Source organism: Sinohyriopsis cumingii, unplaced genomic scaffold, assembly GCF_028554795.1.
Source record: "Sinohyriopsis cumingii isolate HCF-2022 unplaced genomic scaffold, ASM2855479v2 utg000160l, whole genome shotgun sequence".
Lineage (NCBI taxonomy): Eukaryota > Metazoa > Mollusca > Bivalvia > Unionida > Unionidae > Sinohyriopsis > Sinohyriopsis cumingii.
This window is the reverse complement of record NW_028315873.1, coordinates 4,868,449-4,882,594: the sequence shown is the minus strand read 5'-3', so window position 1 is coordinate 4,882,594 and position 14,146 is coordinate 4,868,449. Positions and strand designations below refer to the sequence as shown.

Here is a 14,146-nt window from a genome sequence, read left to right as displayed (position 1 = left end):
AATTAGTTACAGAACTCGTCATATAGTAAAAGACAAATTTAAAAAACATTAAAATCACATACAAATGCAGTATATCATATCAAAGAGAGGAAATAATTACATAGCGATTTTTTTATCACAACAATTTAATGTAATTTATCGTAAAATCTTTTCAAGCAACTTACGGATTATTAGGGAATTTTCATTTATAACCAACAATAACATATCAACACCATAGCCGCAATATTTAAATGAATATTTTGAATTGCGCACAGGGCATTATAAGGCATGCTGTCTAGCATGTGTGTATCGGATTTTGGGCTCATGGCGGGACAAAATCCGACGTAACAAAGCTGTATAGAAATGCTATACAATTAGTACATGGGTGATTTTACTATAATTAGTGCATAATTTATTGCAATAAATAAGCCGAGTTGTGTTTAAATACGTCCCAATTCATTAAAGAACTCGGCAAGGAGTAAAACACAAAGATTAATTACTTATCAATATACGAAAACACTATATCATATCAACGATAGGAACTAATTATATAGCGACTTTCATAAAACAATTTAGTGCTATAAATCGTTAGAACTTATTACGTAATAAAGGGATTGTAAGGGATTTACCATTAACAACAAGCAATCTAATATCATCGACATAACCGCACTATTTAATTGAATATTTTGAATAGGGCACGGGGCATTATGAGGCAGGCTCTCTAGTTTGTTTCTGTCGGACTTAGGCCTCATGGCAGGATAAAAATCCGAAGTAACAAAGCTTTATTGCAGTACTATTCGATTGGTACCGGGGTGATTTTAAAATAATCAGTGCATAATTTATTACAATAAATAGGTCAGGTTGTGTATAAGTACGTCCCAGTTAGTTACAGAACTCGGCATATAGTAAAGGACAAATATAAAATAACTTAAAAACATACAAATGCAGTATATCTCATCAACGAGCGGAAATAATTACATAGCGATTTTTGATCAACAATTTAATGCAGTTTATTGTAAGATCTTATTAAGTTACATACGGGTTGTTAGGGATTTTTCACTAATAACCAATAACATAATATCAACAACATGACCTCAATATTTAAATGAATATTGTGAACTGCGCACAGGGCATTATGAGGCATGATGTCTGGCTTGTGTGTGTCGGACTTAGGCCTCATGGCAGGACAAAATCCGACGTAACAAAGCTGTATATCAGTGCTATACGATTAGTACATGGGTGATTTTACTATAATGAGCTTATAATTTATTAAAATAAATATGCTGAGTTGTGTATAAATACGTCCCAATTCTTTAAAGAACTCGGCAAGGAGTAAAGCACAAAGATAAACATGCAAAAAATATACAAAAACCCTATATCATATCAACGACAGGAAATAATTACATAGCGACCTTTCATAAACAAATTTAGCGTAATAAATCGTTAGATCTTATTAAGTAATATACGGATTGTTAGGGATTTACCATTAATAACAAGCAAGCTAATATGATCAACGTAACCGCAATATTTAAATGAATACTTTGAATAGAGCAAAGGGCATTATGAGGCAGGCTGTCTAGCTTGTGTGTGTCGGAATTAGGCCTCATGGCAGGACAAAATCCGAAGTAACAAAGCTGTATTGCAGTACTATACGATTAGTACCGGGTGATTTTACAATAATGAGTGCATAATTTATTACAATAAATAGGTCAGGTTGTGTATAAGTACGTCCCAATTAGTTACAGAAGTCGTCATATAGTAAAAGACAAATTTAAATAACTAAAAATACATGCAAATGCAGTATATCATACCAAAGAGAGGAAATAATTATATAGCGATTTTTGATCAACAGAATTAATGCACTATATTGTAGGATCTTATTAAATAACAAACGGATTGTTAAGGATTGTTCACTAATAACCTGCAATATAAGATCAACAACATAACCGCAATATTTAAATGAATATTTTGAATTGCGCACAGGACATTATGAGGCATGCTGTCTAGCTTGTGTCTGTCGGACTTGGGCCTCATGTAAGGACAAAATCCGACGTAAGAAATAGCAGTGCTATACGGTTAGTACATGGGTGATTTTACTATAATAAGCGTATAATTTATTAAAATAAATATGCTTAGTTGTGTATAAATAGGTACTAATTCTTTAAAGAACTCGGCAAGGAGTAAAGCAAAAAGATAAATAACTTATAAATGTACAAAAACCCTATAACATATCAACGATAGGACAATATTATATATCGACTTTTCATAAACAAATTTAGCGTAATAAATCGTTAGATCTTATTAAGTAATAAATGGATTCTTAGGGATTTACCACTAATAACAAGCAAGCTAATATCATCAACGTAACCGCAATATTTAAATGACTACTTTGAATAGGGCACAGGGCATTATGAGGCATGCTGTCTAGCTTGTGTGTGTCGGACTTAGGCCTCATGGCAGGACAAAATCCGAATTAACAAAGCTGTATTGCAGTACTATACGATTAGTACCGGGTGATTTTACAATAATGAGTGCATAATTTATTACAATAAATAGGTCAGGTTGTGTATACGTACGTCCCAATTAGTTACAGAACTCGTCATATAGTAAAGGCAAATATAAATAACTTTAAAAAAAAACATACAAATGCAATATATCATATCAACGAGAGTAAATAAGTACATAGCGATTTTTGATCAACAATTTAATGCACTATATTGTAAGATCTTATTAAGTAACATACGGGTTTTTAGGGGATTTTTCACTAATAACCAATAATATAATATTAACATAATGACCTCAATATTTAAATCAATATTTTGAACTGCGCACAGGGCATTATGAGGCATGATGTCTGGCTTGTGTGTGTCGGAATTAGGCCTCATGGCAGGACAAAATCCGAGGTAACAAAGCTGTATTGCAGTACTATACGATTAGTACCGGGTGATTTTAGAATAATCAGTGCATAATTTATTACAATAAATAGGTCAGGTTGTGTATAAGGACGTCCCAATTAGTTGCAGTACTCGGCATATAGTAAAAGACAAATTTAAATAACTAAAAAACGTACTAATGCAGTATATCATACCAAAGAGAGGATATAATTATATAGCGATTTTTGATCAACAAATGAATGCACTATATTGTAGGATCTTATTAAGTAACATAAGGATAGTTAGGTATTTTTCATTAATAACCTGCAATATAATATCAGCAACATAATCGCAATATTTAAAGGAATAGTTTGATTTGCGCGCAGGGCTTTAGGAGGCATGCTGTCTAGCTTGTGCGTTTCGGATTTTGGGCTCGTGGAAGGACAAAATCCGACGTAATAAAGCTGTATAGCAGTACTATACGATTAGTTCATGGATGGTTTTACTATAATGAATGCATAATTTATTAAAATAAATAGGCCGAGTTGTGTTTAAATACGTCCCAATTAATTACAGAACTCGTCATATAGTAAAAGACTAATATAAATAACTTAAAAACATACAAAAAAAACCAATATCATCTCAACGATGTAAAATAATTATAAAGCGACTTTTCATGAACAAATTTAGCGCATTAAATCGTTAGATTTTATTAAGTAATAAATGGATTCTTAGGGATTTACCACTAATAACAAGCAAGCTAATATGATCAACGTAACCGCAATATTTAAATGAATACTTTGAATAGGGCACAGGGCATTATGAGGCATGCTGTCTAGCTTGTGTGTGTCGGACTTAGGCCTCATGGCAGGACAAAATCCGAATTAACAAAGCTGTATTGCAGTACTATACGATTAGTACCGGGTGATTTTACAATAATGAGTGCATAATTTATTACAATAAATAGGTCAGGTTGTGTATAAGTACGTCCCAATTAGTTACAGAACTCGTCATATAGTAAAAGACAAATTTAAATAACTTTAAAATCACATACAAATGCAGTATATCATATCAACGAGAGGAAATAATTACATAGCGATTTTTTATCACAACAATTTAATGTAATTTATCGTAAAATCTTTTCAAGCAACTTACGGATTGTTAGGGAATTTTCACTTATAACCAACAATAAAATATCAACTCCATAGCCGCAATATTTAGATGAATATTTTGAATTGCGCACAGGGCATTATAAGGCATGCTGTCTAGCATGTGTGTATCGGATTTTGGGCTCATGGCGGGACAAAATCCGACGTAACAAAGCTGTATAGCAGTGCTATACAATTAGTACATGGGTGATTTTACTATAATGAGTGCATAATTTATTGAAATAAGTAAGCCGAGTTGTGTTTAATCACGTCCCAATTAATTAAAGAACTCGGCAAGGAGCAAAACACAAAGATTAATAACTTATAAATATACGACAACACAATATCATATCAACGATAGGAACTAATTATATAGCGACTTTCATAAAACAATTTAGTGCTATAAATCGTTAGAACTTATTACGTAATAAAGGGATTGTAAGGGATTTACCATTAACAACAAGCAATCTAATATCATCGACATAACCGCAATATTTAATTGAATATTTTGAATAGGGCACGGGGCATTATGAGGCAGGCTCTCTAGTTTGTTTCTGTCGGACTTAGGCCTCATGGCAGGATAAAAATCCGAAGTAACAAAGCTTTATTGCAGTACTATACGATTGGTACCGGGGTGATTTTAAAATAATCAGTGCATAATTTATTACAATAAAAAGGTCAGGTTGTCTATAAGTACGTCCCAGTTAGTTACAGAACTCGGCATATAGTAAAAGACTAATATAAATAACTTAAAAACATACAAATGCAGTATAGGAGATCGCTCACATGCGAAATCGTTGGAACCAATAGTATACTAGTATTCAGTAAAATAATTGTAAGATTCACTCTCATTGGTTGTTTCGCGAAATGCTGCGGGATGCTGAATCTTTAGTACTGAAGAGTACAAAATGTACAAAAGTCATGGCGGGCAAGATGTTTAGTATTTTTCGTAGACCTAGTAATTCACCTAGACTGCTTTGTTTTAAAGCCGAAACTATTATACAAGAGACTTTAAATGCATCGAGGTAGGTAGATTTATATTATAATTATAGTATTCACATATCCTCCCGTTTGTTTGTAAGCACTCTTCCATTTCTGATTTTTATAATAGTCTAGCCTCGTCCTACATGTAAGACCTCGACACTGATATTTATTTTGTGGGCATCATATCACTAAAACAAAAATAACATGCGCTATGTCTTACATTGTAGGACTAAGTAGAAGCCGTGCCATCTACGTCCAATATGTGGAATGTTTTGTTCTAATATTTCAAGAACAATTTGAACAAATAAATAGAAGGAATTCTTGTATACACGTGTTCAAAGAGATGTAAATCCCAAATTTATGGAATTACTGAGAGTTTCAAAGACAGTAATTTCAATCACAACAGTGCTTGAAAACAAGCTGGCCCAAGCAAAAATGGCGACCATGTTGCTAAAGAAGCTCCCTTTTGATTAAAAAAAGTCAGCAGTGTTGGAGACCCACCTGGAGGCAATCAGTTTAGAATTCATAAATCAGTGAATGCAATGGCTAAGTTTTGTGCATTTTTGATATATTTTATTCTTTCAGTTTTTCAAATCAGTATGGTGGTACAATCAAAGGGTATGGTGTGAGAATACTTTAGTAGTTCATAACCAATCAGCAGCATTATAGGCAGTCATTTGTATAATGTAATGCGCAGGTCAGGGTTATTGTTGCTTACAATTCACTCTTTAAATTATTTATTTATTATTATATAGTACATGTAATATTTACAGGAAAATTTAGTCTCAGGCTCTGCTCCGTTTTGAGAGAGCATGCCACTTGCTTCCCATGGGTCCGTGGTGTTTCCCAGTGGTTTTCCAGGTTCTTCCTCCACAGATATATTTACTGTTGTGTAGCATAAAAAATGGACTTAAGCTAATCATAACAGTGTAAGACATCAACCCTGATATTTATGTTTTGGGGATTTAGGTTTTGCTGATTAAATAACGGTATGTGTAGTGAGTTCCAATGTTGACTAACATCAGAACAAGAAGTCAAATTGTCAGGAATATCTCACACTCTTGGCAGCCTGTCTCCACATTTTTCTACAAATTAAAGTAATAAAGTTTATTAGATTTTACTAACTCTGATGTCGTTTTCTAATTAATTCAAATTCTCACATAAGACATGATTTCAAGTTCGTTGGCCTACATTTCAGTTGGCAGTAATGCAATGGAAGTCAGAAATGCCAGAATTGGTTAAAAGGATGAGAAGTATCTTGAATCAAATGAAGCTATCTAAGCACTTTCTTAAGTATTAATATATTTTTTATTCATTTCATTAGCTAAGTATACTTCAACTTTATCTGATTTCAGCATTCCCAAAATGAAGTACATACTGTACGTACAGCAAGAGTAGTATATGCCTAAATACTGTGTTCTCGACGCATTGAACAATTTGTCTCCAAAACATTAGTCAGTTTGATTGTGTTAAATATAAAAATTCACTGCTTATCTATAAATCTGCAGTAGCATGGAATAAATTGATACAAATTGTACTCTTTAGATTAACCAGCCATGCTGTAAGAGTAGAGTGTATGACTCAAATTTGTATGAAGTTGTTCTGGTGGCAAAATTAAATTATTTTTGTATTTTCAGCACTGTATACCTCTATTTTGCTTGAGACGACCTGTCAGAGAAACCACCTGGTGTCACAGCAGATAGGTAAATACCACACCCAGACAGGAATACAGAGCTGAAACCACAATGACCACAAACCGTAGTAGGAGGTATAGCGTGACCACTCTTTTTATTGTATGCATAATGACTCATTAGAATTTTATTTTACATGTATCAGTTAGTTGCTACCATGGGTAAAACGTTGATTGCATAATCATTGACCTAGTAGTAAACTGAATACCCAGTTGTTTCCAACCTATCAATTTTGGCCATTATTTCTTTTTAATTTTGGTTACAATTATTCACAATGCTACTTTTAACCGATGTGATGATAGAAATTTTGTGATTTAGGGTTTTGTTAGCTTAGCCACCATTGTTTTGTTTTCATTATTTGAAAATTTCTGAGAACATAAAAGTTACTTTAAGATCTTTTAAACCCCACATTACCCATCCATTGATAATTGTTAAGTTTGGAAACAATTTATTATCCAGTAGTTGTTTTTTATCTTTAGATTCATTACAAAGCAGATACAGAGATGCTTCCAGGGCATCAGTCATGCAAAATTTGTATGAATTTCCCAAATATTGATGCACAGGAACTCCAACAATTTAAAGTCACTCTGCACTGTAAACAATTTTTATGTAAAGTGCTTCGGGTAAGTCACACCAGTAGAGGTATCGTCGTGTTTTTTGCAACATAAGTCTTTTTTCAGGTAGGCAACTGTTTACATCTGGATTCTTCAACTTGACATATATGGTTCTTAAACTAGATTTTATTGGCACATTGTGCCCTGTAGTAAACATTATGTCATAGTATAAGCCATGTGAAAAGGAAGTTTTACAAGTGCATGTTAAAAATACAGCCTACCTAGAAAAAACAAAAAGGCTAATTCCCTGCTTGTTTCATTTTCTTTTGTTCCGCAAATACTGGCCGCTGACACTGATGAAGACAGTGATTTCTGTTATTATGAAATATATCTGATTATTGGAGCTGGGAAAGTTTTAATGGAGATACCAGTGACTGATTGGTGTTAAATACATGTCCGATGTACACTCTGAATGGACAAAATAGTTTTTCCAGGCCCCCCCCCCAGCAGTAAATCAAAATTTAATGTAAAGCAGACATGATACAAAACCTAATTAAATTACATACAATTTAAAATTAGAGTGCACTTTTCATTTCTTTTCTCAAACAATTTAGCCCTGCTGGATCATGTGCTTCAAAACTATACAGCCTTTAAGGGTTAAGATCTGTTGAATAAATAAAACTAACACATGATAATAAGAAGTACAGTTATTTATTTGGTCAAAACACCTCTGTCGGAGCAAGCAAGCTATGGCATTTATGGACCTAAAACCCTAATACAGCATTAAAGAACAGATAAGAAATCTGTCAGTAGTGTGTGTGTGTGATTTGGAATTTTAATGTAGCTTTAAAAAGAAGAGAGTTATATTGCTATGATGCCTGCAGTGTGGCTGTTTATAGTGATGGCTAGCAACTGGGCATCATGCTGCAGACATGTAAAATAATGTCCTAGCCAGTCACATTAACCTGACACCAGGCCAGCCAGTCCTAAAAATAACATCTTAATGTTGAGCGCCAAGTGAGGTGAGGCAGCTGTTAGTACCATTTTTGCAAGAATTTGGTATGACTCAAACGAAGTTCTAACCTGCGACCTTCCACATCCATGGTGATGCTATAACCACTTAGGCCAACCAGAGCAGTCTAATCATAGTATTCAGTAAAGTACTAATTTGAGAAATTGAAACTTTGGCACAGCTTAAGTTTGTTAAAAATTCAGTTTTGGAGCAGAAATATCAAAAAGATAAAAGATAATACCTTTGAGCACTAGGAAATTGTACTTAACTACCATAAAGAACAATTGGCTGTCTGTATGCTTCTATAGACAGCATACTACGAAAGGAAGGTTCTCAGAGAGGAGTTTCAAAACAAGTTATCTGGCCAAAATAAGGAATTAATCAATTGGTAATTAAATATTAAGCATAATCATTATCAGAAATGGAAAATCACATATTCTGAGAGCTACATAAAAAATGGAATATGTGTTATTTTGAAAAATTATCTTTGTTCCTTTAAATATTTATAATTTTAACAGATGAATTTCCCTAAAATTATAAAATCAATGTACCATTAAAAGATTTGTTGTGAATAATTAGATATTTACTACGTGGAGTAACTTAGTCTTTAAACATGCCACAATTTGTATGCAACATGTCATTTTCAGTTAAACAGCTTATTTCTTTTTCATTTTTCAGTTACTTTGTTTCAAACAGTGATAAAATTGATATAGTGAAGGTATCTTTTTTACTACATTTTCAAATGCAAATGTCATCATTGCTTGAATATACGTTATGTATAAAGACTGGCATTCTCAATTTTTTGTTTACCTATAGACTATAATGAATGATTAGTTTTATTGTAGAGAATATAGAATATAATTTTATTTTTTTGGGCATTATCAGATTTGATAGGAGGACTTTTAATTTTTATTTGAGATCCCACTAACTTGTTGTGCTTCCTGTTCAGATAGAAGTTACATTATGATGAAGTAAACAATATTTTCCCAAATTTGAATTAAGAATATGCGATTTCATCGTGACTTTTAATTTTAAAAAAGCTGTCAACATTGCGTGAGGTTTTTTTACTTATTGATTATGGAATTTTATATTGTTACAGGAGGCATAACCTTTAATGAGATTTTAAAAATAATTTTGGGTTAAGAATATCAGAGTATTATTATCTTTATTGTTAAGACTCTTTTTCTTCATAATTGGTGTATGATTTTTATTTTAAGTCGTATGCTTTTACTGAATTGTATATTGATTGGGTTTTAACAGCCATTTAACACATTTCATATTATATGGACCATTTTGCAAGAGAGGACAAGGAGGAATCTGGGACTTCCTTATCTTTAATAAACATTTTCTATAATAAAACAAAGTTAATAACAGTATATTTGTCATATACTAGGTTGGAATTAAGAAGGTATATTAAGATATACTGTTTTAAAAGAAGAACCAAATTTTAATGCCTTACAGTCTCATGTAGCATATAATAATAATAATAATAATAATAATAATAATAATAATAATAATAATGAAATAATGAGGACTTTGCATAGCACCTAATCTTTAGAAGCTCTAAGCGCTTTACAACATTAGACAACACCTATAAGATAAGAAAACATATATAATGATATGATTACAAAACAAATGCTATGAAATTAGAAAACATAACAAACATGCTGAGAATATTTAAGGTAGGAAACATTAGGTCTTTAAGTTTGTTCTTACAGTCGAAATAAGTGAGTTTTTAGAGCACTCTTGAATGGGATCACTGTGTCTTTGTGTCTGAGTTCAGTCTTCAATTCATAACATGTTGCTGGGTCCTGGTATGCAAAAGAACGATGTTCACATGACTTTGTTTTCATAGTGGCAATAATGAGCATATGATTGTCAGAAGAGGAGCGTAAGTATCTTGCTGGTGTGCACATATGGGTGAGGTCGGATAGGTATGTTGGACTATAGTCCGACAGTGAAACGTTGCACAGAGAACAAATTTTGTGTTTGATTCTGGATGGAATGGATAGCCAGTGTAGGGTACAGAGCAGCAGGGAAGTGTGCTCTGATCGTGGTACTCTAAGTATGATCCGAGCAGCTGTGTTTTGAAATTTCTGGAGTAGATACTGAGATGAACCAGACAGAATTGATTTACAATAGTCCAGTCTTGAAAGTACTAATGAACAAACAAGTGGCATCAGCTGAAAGATATTTGAGAATGGAGCTGATTCATATCAGCTCAAGATATTCATCCTTGCATATGTTCATGACATGTTGGTGCAATGTGAGAGTACTGTCCAGAGTAACACCTAGGTTTCGTACTGATTGTGTGAATTTAATGTTGGTGTTGCTGATACTTATTGTTTGAAGTAAAGGATGTGAATGAGAAAGTCTTTTTGTTGTGATTAGAATGGCCTCAGTTTTATCATCATTCATCTGCAGCTTGTTACATGTCATCCATGATTTCACAACTTAAATGCACCTCTCTACACCTTGGATGATAGCATCAACTTCAGTTGGGTGGCTAAATTTGTATATTTGGGTGTCATCAACATACAATTGGTGAGACACTGGATGATGATCTATGACACTTGAGAGCGGCTGAGTGTATAGAATGAATAGAACAGGTCCAAGAACAGACCCCTGTGGAACACCACAATATAGATCAACTGGGCTGGAGTGTATTCCAGTTGCAGATACAATTTGTGTCCTGTTGACCATGTAGGACTTGAACCACAGTAAGGCTGTATCATGAATGTCAAATACATGCTGAAGACGGTGAAGTAATATATCATGGTCTGGTGTGTCAATTGCTGCAGACAAATCAAGGAGGGTGAGGACTGTAATCTTTCCGCTATCCCAAGCAGATAGAATGTCATTAACTACTTTTAGAAGAGTAATTTCAGTACTGTGGCAAGGGCGATAAGCAGTACATTACTGAAAAGACTGCTTGAATTCAGATGAGATGCAAGCTGGGGTAGAACAAGCTCTTCTAACATATTTTATATCAATTTGAGATCACAAACTGGTGGTAGTACTTTAAATCGTTATGGTCTAGTGTTGGTTTCTTCAGCAGAGGCTTTACAATGGCAGTTTTGAAAAATGAATCTTTTGATTCATCTCAAGTTAATATCAGACATTACTTGTTTTCATTGATATTTGTGTTATGAATCATTCATGCTGTGGGCTAATACAAGATGTAATATTTGTTCTGGCAAACCATAATACCTGCAGAAGGAACAAAAAATGGGACTTGCTATTTCTGTGTCTCCACCTATTGAAATAATAACTTGCTACAATCACTTGAACTTATTTCCCTAGCTCCTAGTAAATCTTTGTAATTCTGAAGAAACAAAAAAAAAAAGCCAGAATATGTAACTATATTTTGGCTCATCTGACCTTTATTCATCTTCGTTGTGACTTAAACTAGGCTTGAAGCAATCATATCTTGCATAAATTCAAATATTTAAAAGCCATTTTCACCCATTAAGCACATCAACTTGACAACAACAAAATATGGTTCACTTATTTTTATGTAGGATAATCAAAGACATCATTTCAAGCCCTTTCGGCTTGATGCATACATTTTCATTTCATTCTAGGGAGAGTTATTGTTTGCCAATAATATCCTACACATTATGTTTTTTGTAGTAGTGTGAAATTTATAATTTTATTGGTGAACTTAAAGCCTGGTTTGACAAATCTCCAATTAATAACGAAATACAACATTCACCCAGTGAGGCAAATACTAAATTTTTTATTTGACTATAATAAAGTTTTACTCTACCAGTTATGATACAAATATAAAAATTAACGTTAATGACCTGAAATCAGTCATATGAAGGATTGTTAATGGAATATATTATATTACCCTTCTGACAACAGTTACATGTAATTAAATTTAGACCAGTCTGCTCACCGTCTTGTAAACATTTATTAGTACCGAAGAGTGAAAACTTGTACGAGTTTGATAAAAACAAATTGAAAACAAACTTAGTGTAGAATGTATGAACTTTTAATGAATCAAACAGCCAATGTCCCCCATATATTGATAATTTTAGGGGCCAGAGATACATAAAATCCCCCCCCCCCGAAAGCCCAACCAGTATGCATCACTTGGTCAGCACTGACTCTAAATTCATCTTGTCATAGAGTGGTTTGACAATCTCGACACCAGATATTTTTAACTCCCATTTATAAAAAGTTGGATTGTTTAATTTTAAGCCCGAAAAAGGTAAAGACCAAAACACTTGCCAGTCGCTTCCCTGGGATCGGTGGTTCTTGTCAGGTTCTTCTTCACCAGTTATACTGGATGCTATGTATAACCTATTGTGTGCTGAAAAATGGCATTAAACCCCACAACAGCAACGACTTTGATTCATCTGATATTACAGTTTTGGCATTCATCATGACATTATTGCAAGCTTGTTGATTTTTAAACCTGTACAATAACGCAATTCTCAAAATGAATAGGAGATAACTTTGCCAAACAGATTATTAAGAAATTCATCTGAACAATGTCAGAGTCTAAAATATCTCCCGTTGCTGTAAACAATATGATTATGCCAGGCTGGAACAGGTCCAGTGGTGCAGGAATGGGATTGTTCCAAAATTTCCTCCAGGCCTCGACTTCTTTGCAAGGGCACCAAAGCTAAACTGTGTGTGTCTATTCACTCCAAGTGTGCATACTACCTAATAAACATGTGCAAAAATAAAATGATGTCAAATTTAAAGTGACAAGTGACTGTACATTTGTGTGTGTATGTTTCTTTTTAAGGGGGAGTGGGTGCATGCCAGACCCCCCCCCCCCCCACACACACACCCTTCTGGCTATGTTGATGCAAGGTGTTTATAATGCAAAACTCTGCAAAAACATATTGGACAAAGTACAGTTGTTCACATGCAAGTGATATGGGTTCCATTATTGAGTAGTGGAACAACTTTGCTAACATTCTCTATGGAAAACAAACTTGCTGTCTTCAAGGCATGTCATGTATTTGCATCAATACCTATTAATTTGTCTTTTCAGTGTTTTACATATAACTGAATAGTTTGTAAACAAATCTTCCTTTTTGCATTATTTGTTATTTACAGTAATTTAGTGAAATCAGTACAGTTAAACTAGCCTTAATGTTCTAGTATCTTATATCCATAAATTTTGTTGAAGTTTTTCATACCAAAACAGTTTGATTATTCCAATTTTAGCTTGACAAAAGTCTTAGGGTAGTGTATGAAATCATTTTTTTTTATCTTTATTGGCTTTGATTTCATTTACCGATTATAATCTCATTATAGGTTTCACGGCTAATAAAAGCTGTGAGCTTGTTTCAAAAGATCATGTTTTGTCTTTCTTATTACAGATTGTTGTACTGAATAAACTGGAAACTTCCCATGATAATGAAAAGATAAAGTCAATAAAGTGATGCAGATAACTAACCATTTATGGTAAATGCAAATAGATCTAATTATGTTACTAAAATAGGTATGATAATAAATGTAAGACTGAATAAAATGCCAATAGAATCTGGTTGATATACTGTACCTACTCAAAGATACAAAGAGCAGTCAGCAAGGAACAGTGATCTTAATATGGCAGATGCTGTAAACATTAACAAAATGTTCGGTATTTATGTTAATTTTTTAATCAGCTGGTCTGATTATAATCTTCAAGTATTGGATCAGTTTGTCTGGCCATCCACCTCTTCATCTGCAACTACATTTCATCTTAATCCACTGGGTAGAAATTGAAACTGTATGAAAATGATATACAATCTAGCGATTCTTGACCAAACTGTATATAAAAATATACTGAGTTTTACATGGCAAGCGATGAAAGTAATTCTATTTCAGTTTGTAAAGTAATTTATTACTTGTCTTTTCTTCCTTACAGCAATTTTTCAGTTTCATAAATGTTTTATACAAT

The 14,146-nt window shown here is 33.3% G+C and overlaps 1 long non-coding RNA gene across 1 annotated transcript; it reads left to right on the top strand.

Moving 5' to 3' along the window:
- Nucleotides 1–4,785: 4,785 nt before the first annotated feature.
- Nucleotides 4,786–13,866, top strand: LOC149774665 (uncharacterized). Its single transcript, XR_016416737.1, has 3 exons — nt 4,786–5,025; nt 6,622–6,752; nt 13,584–13,866. It is a non-coding gene; the product is annotated as an uncharacterized LOC149774665 (long non-coding RNA).
- The last annotated feature ends 280 nt before the right edge of the window (nt 13,867–14,146 follow it).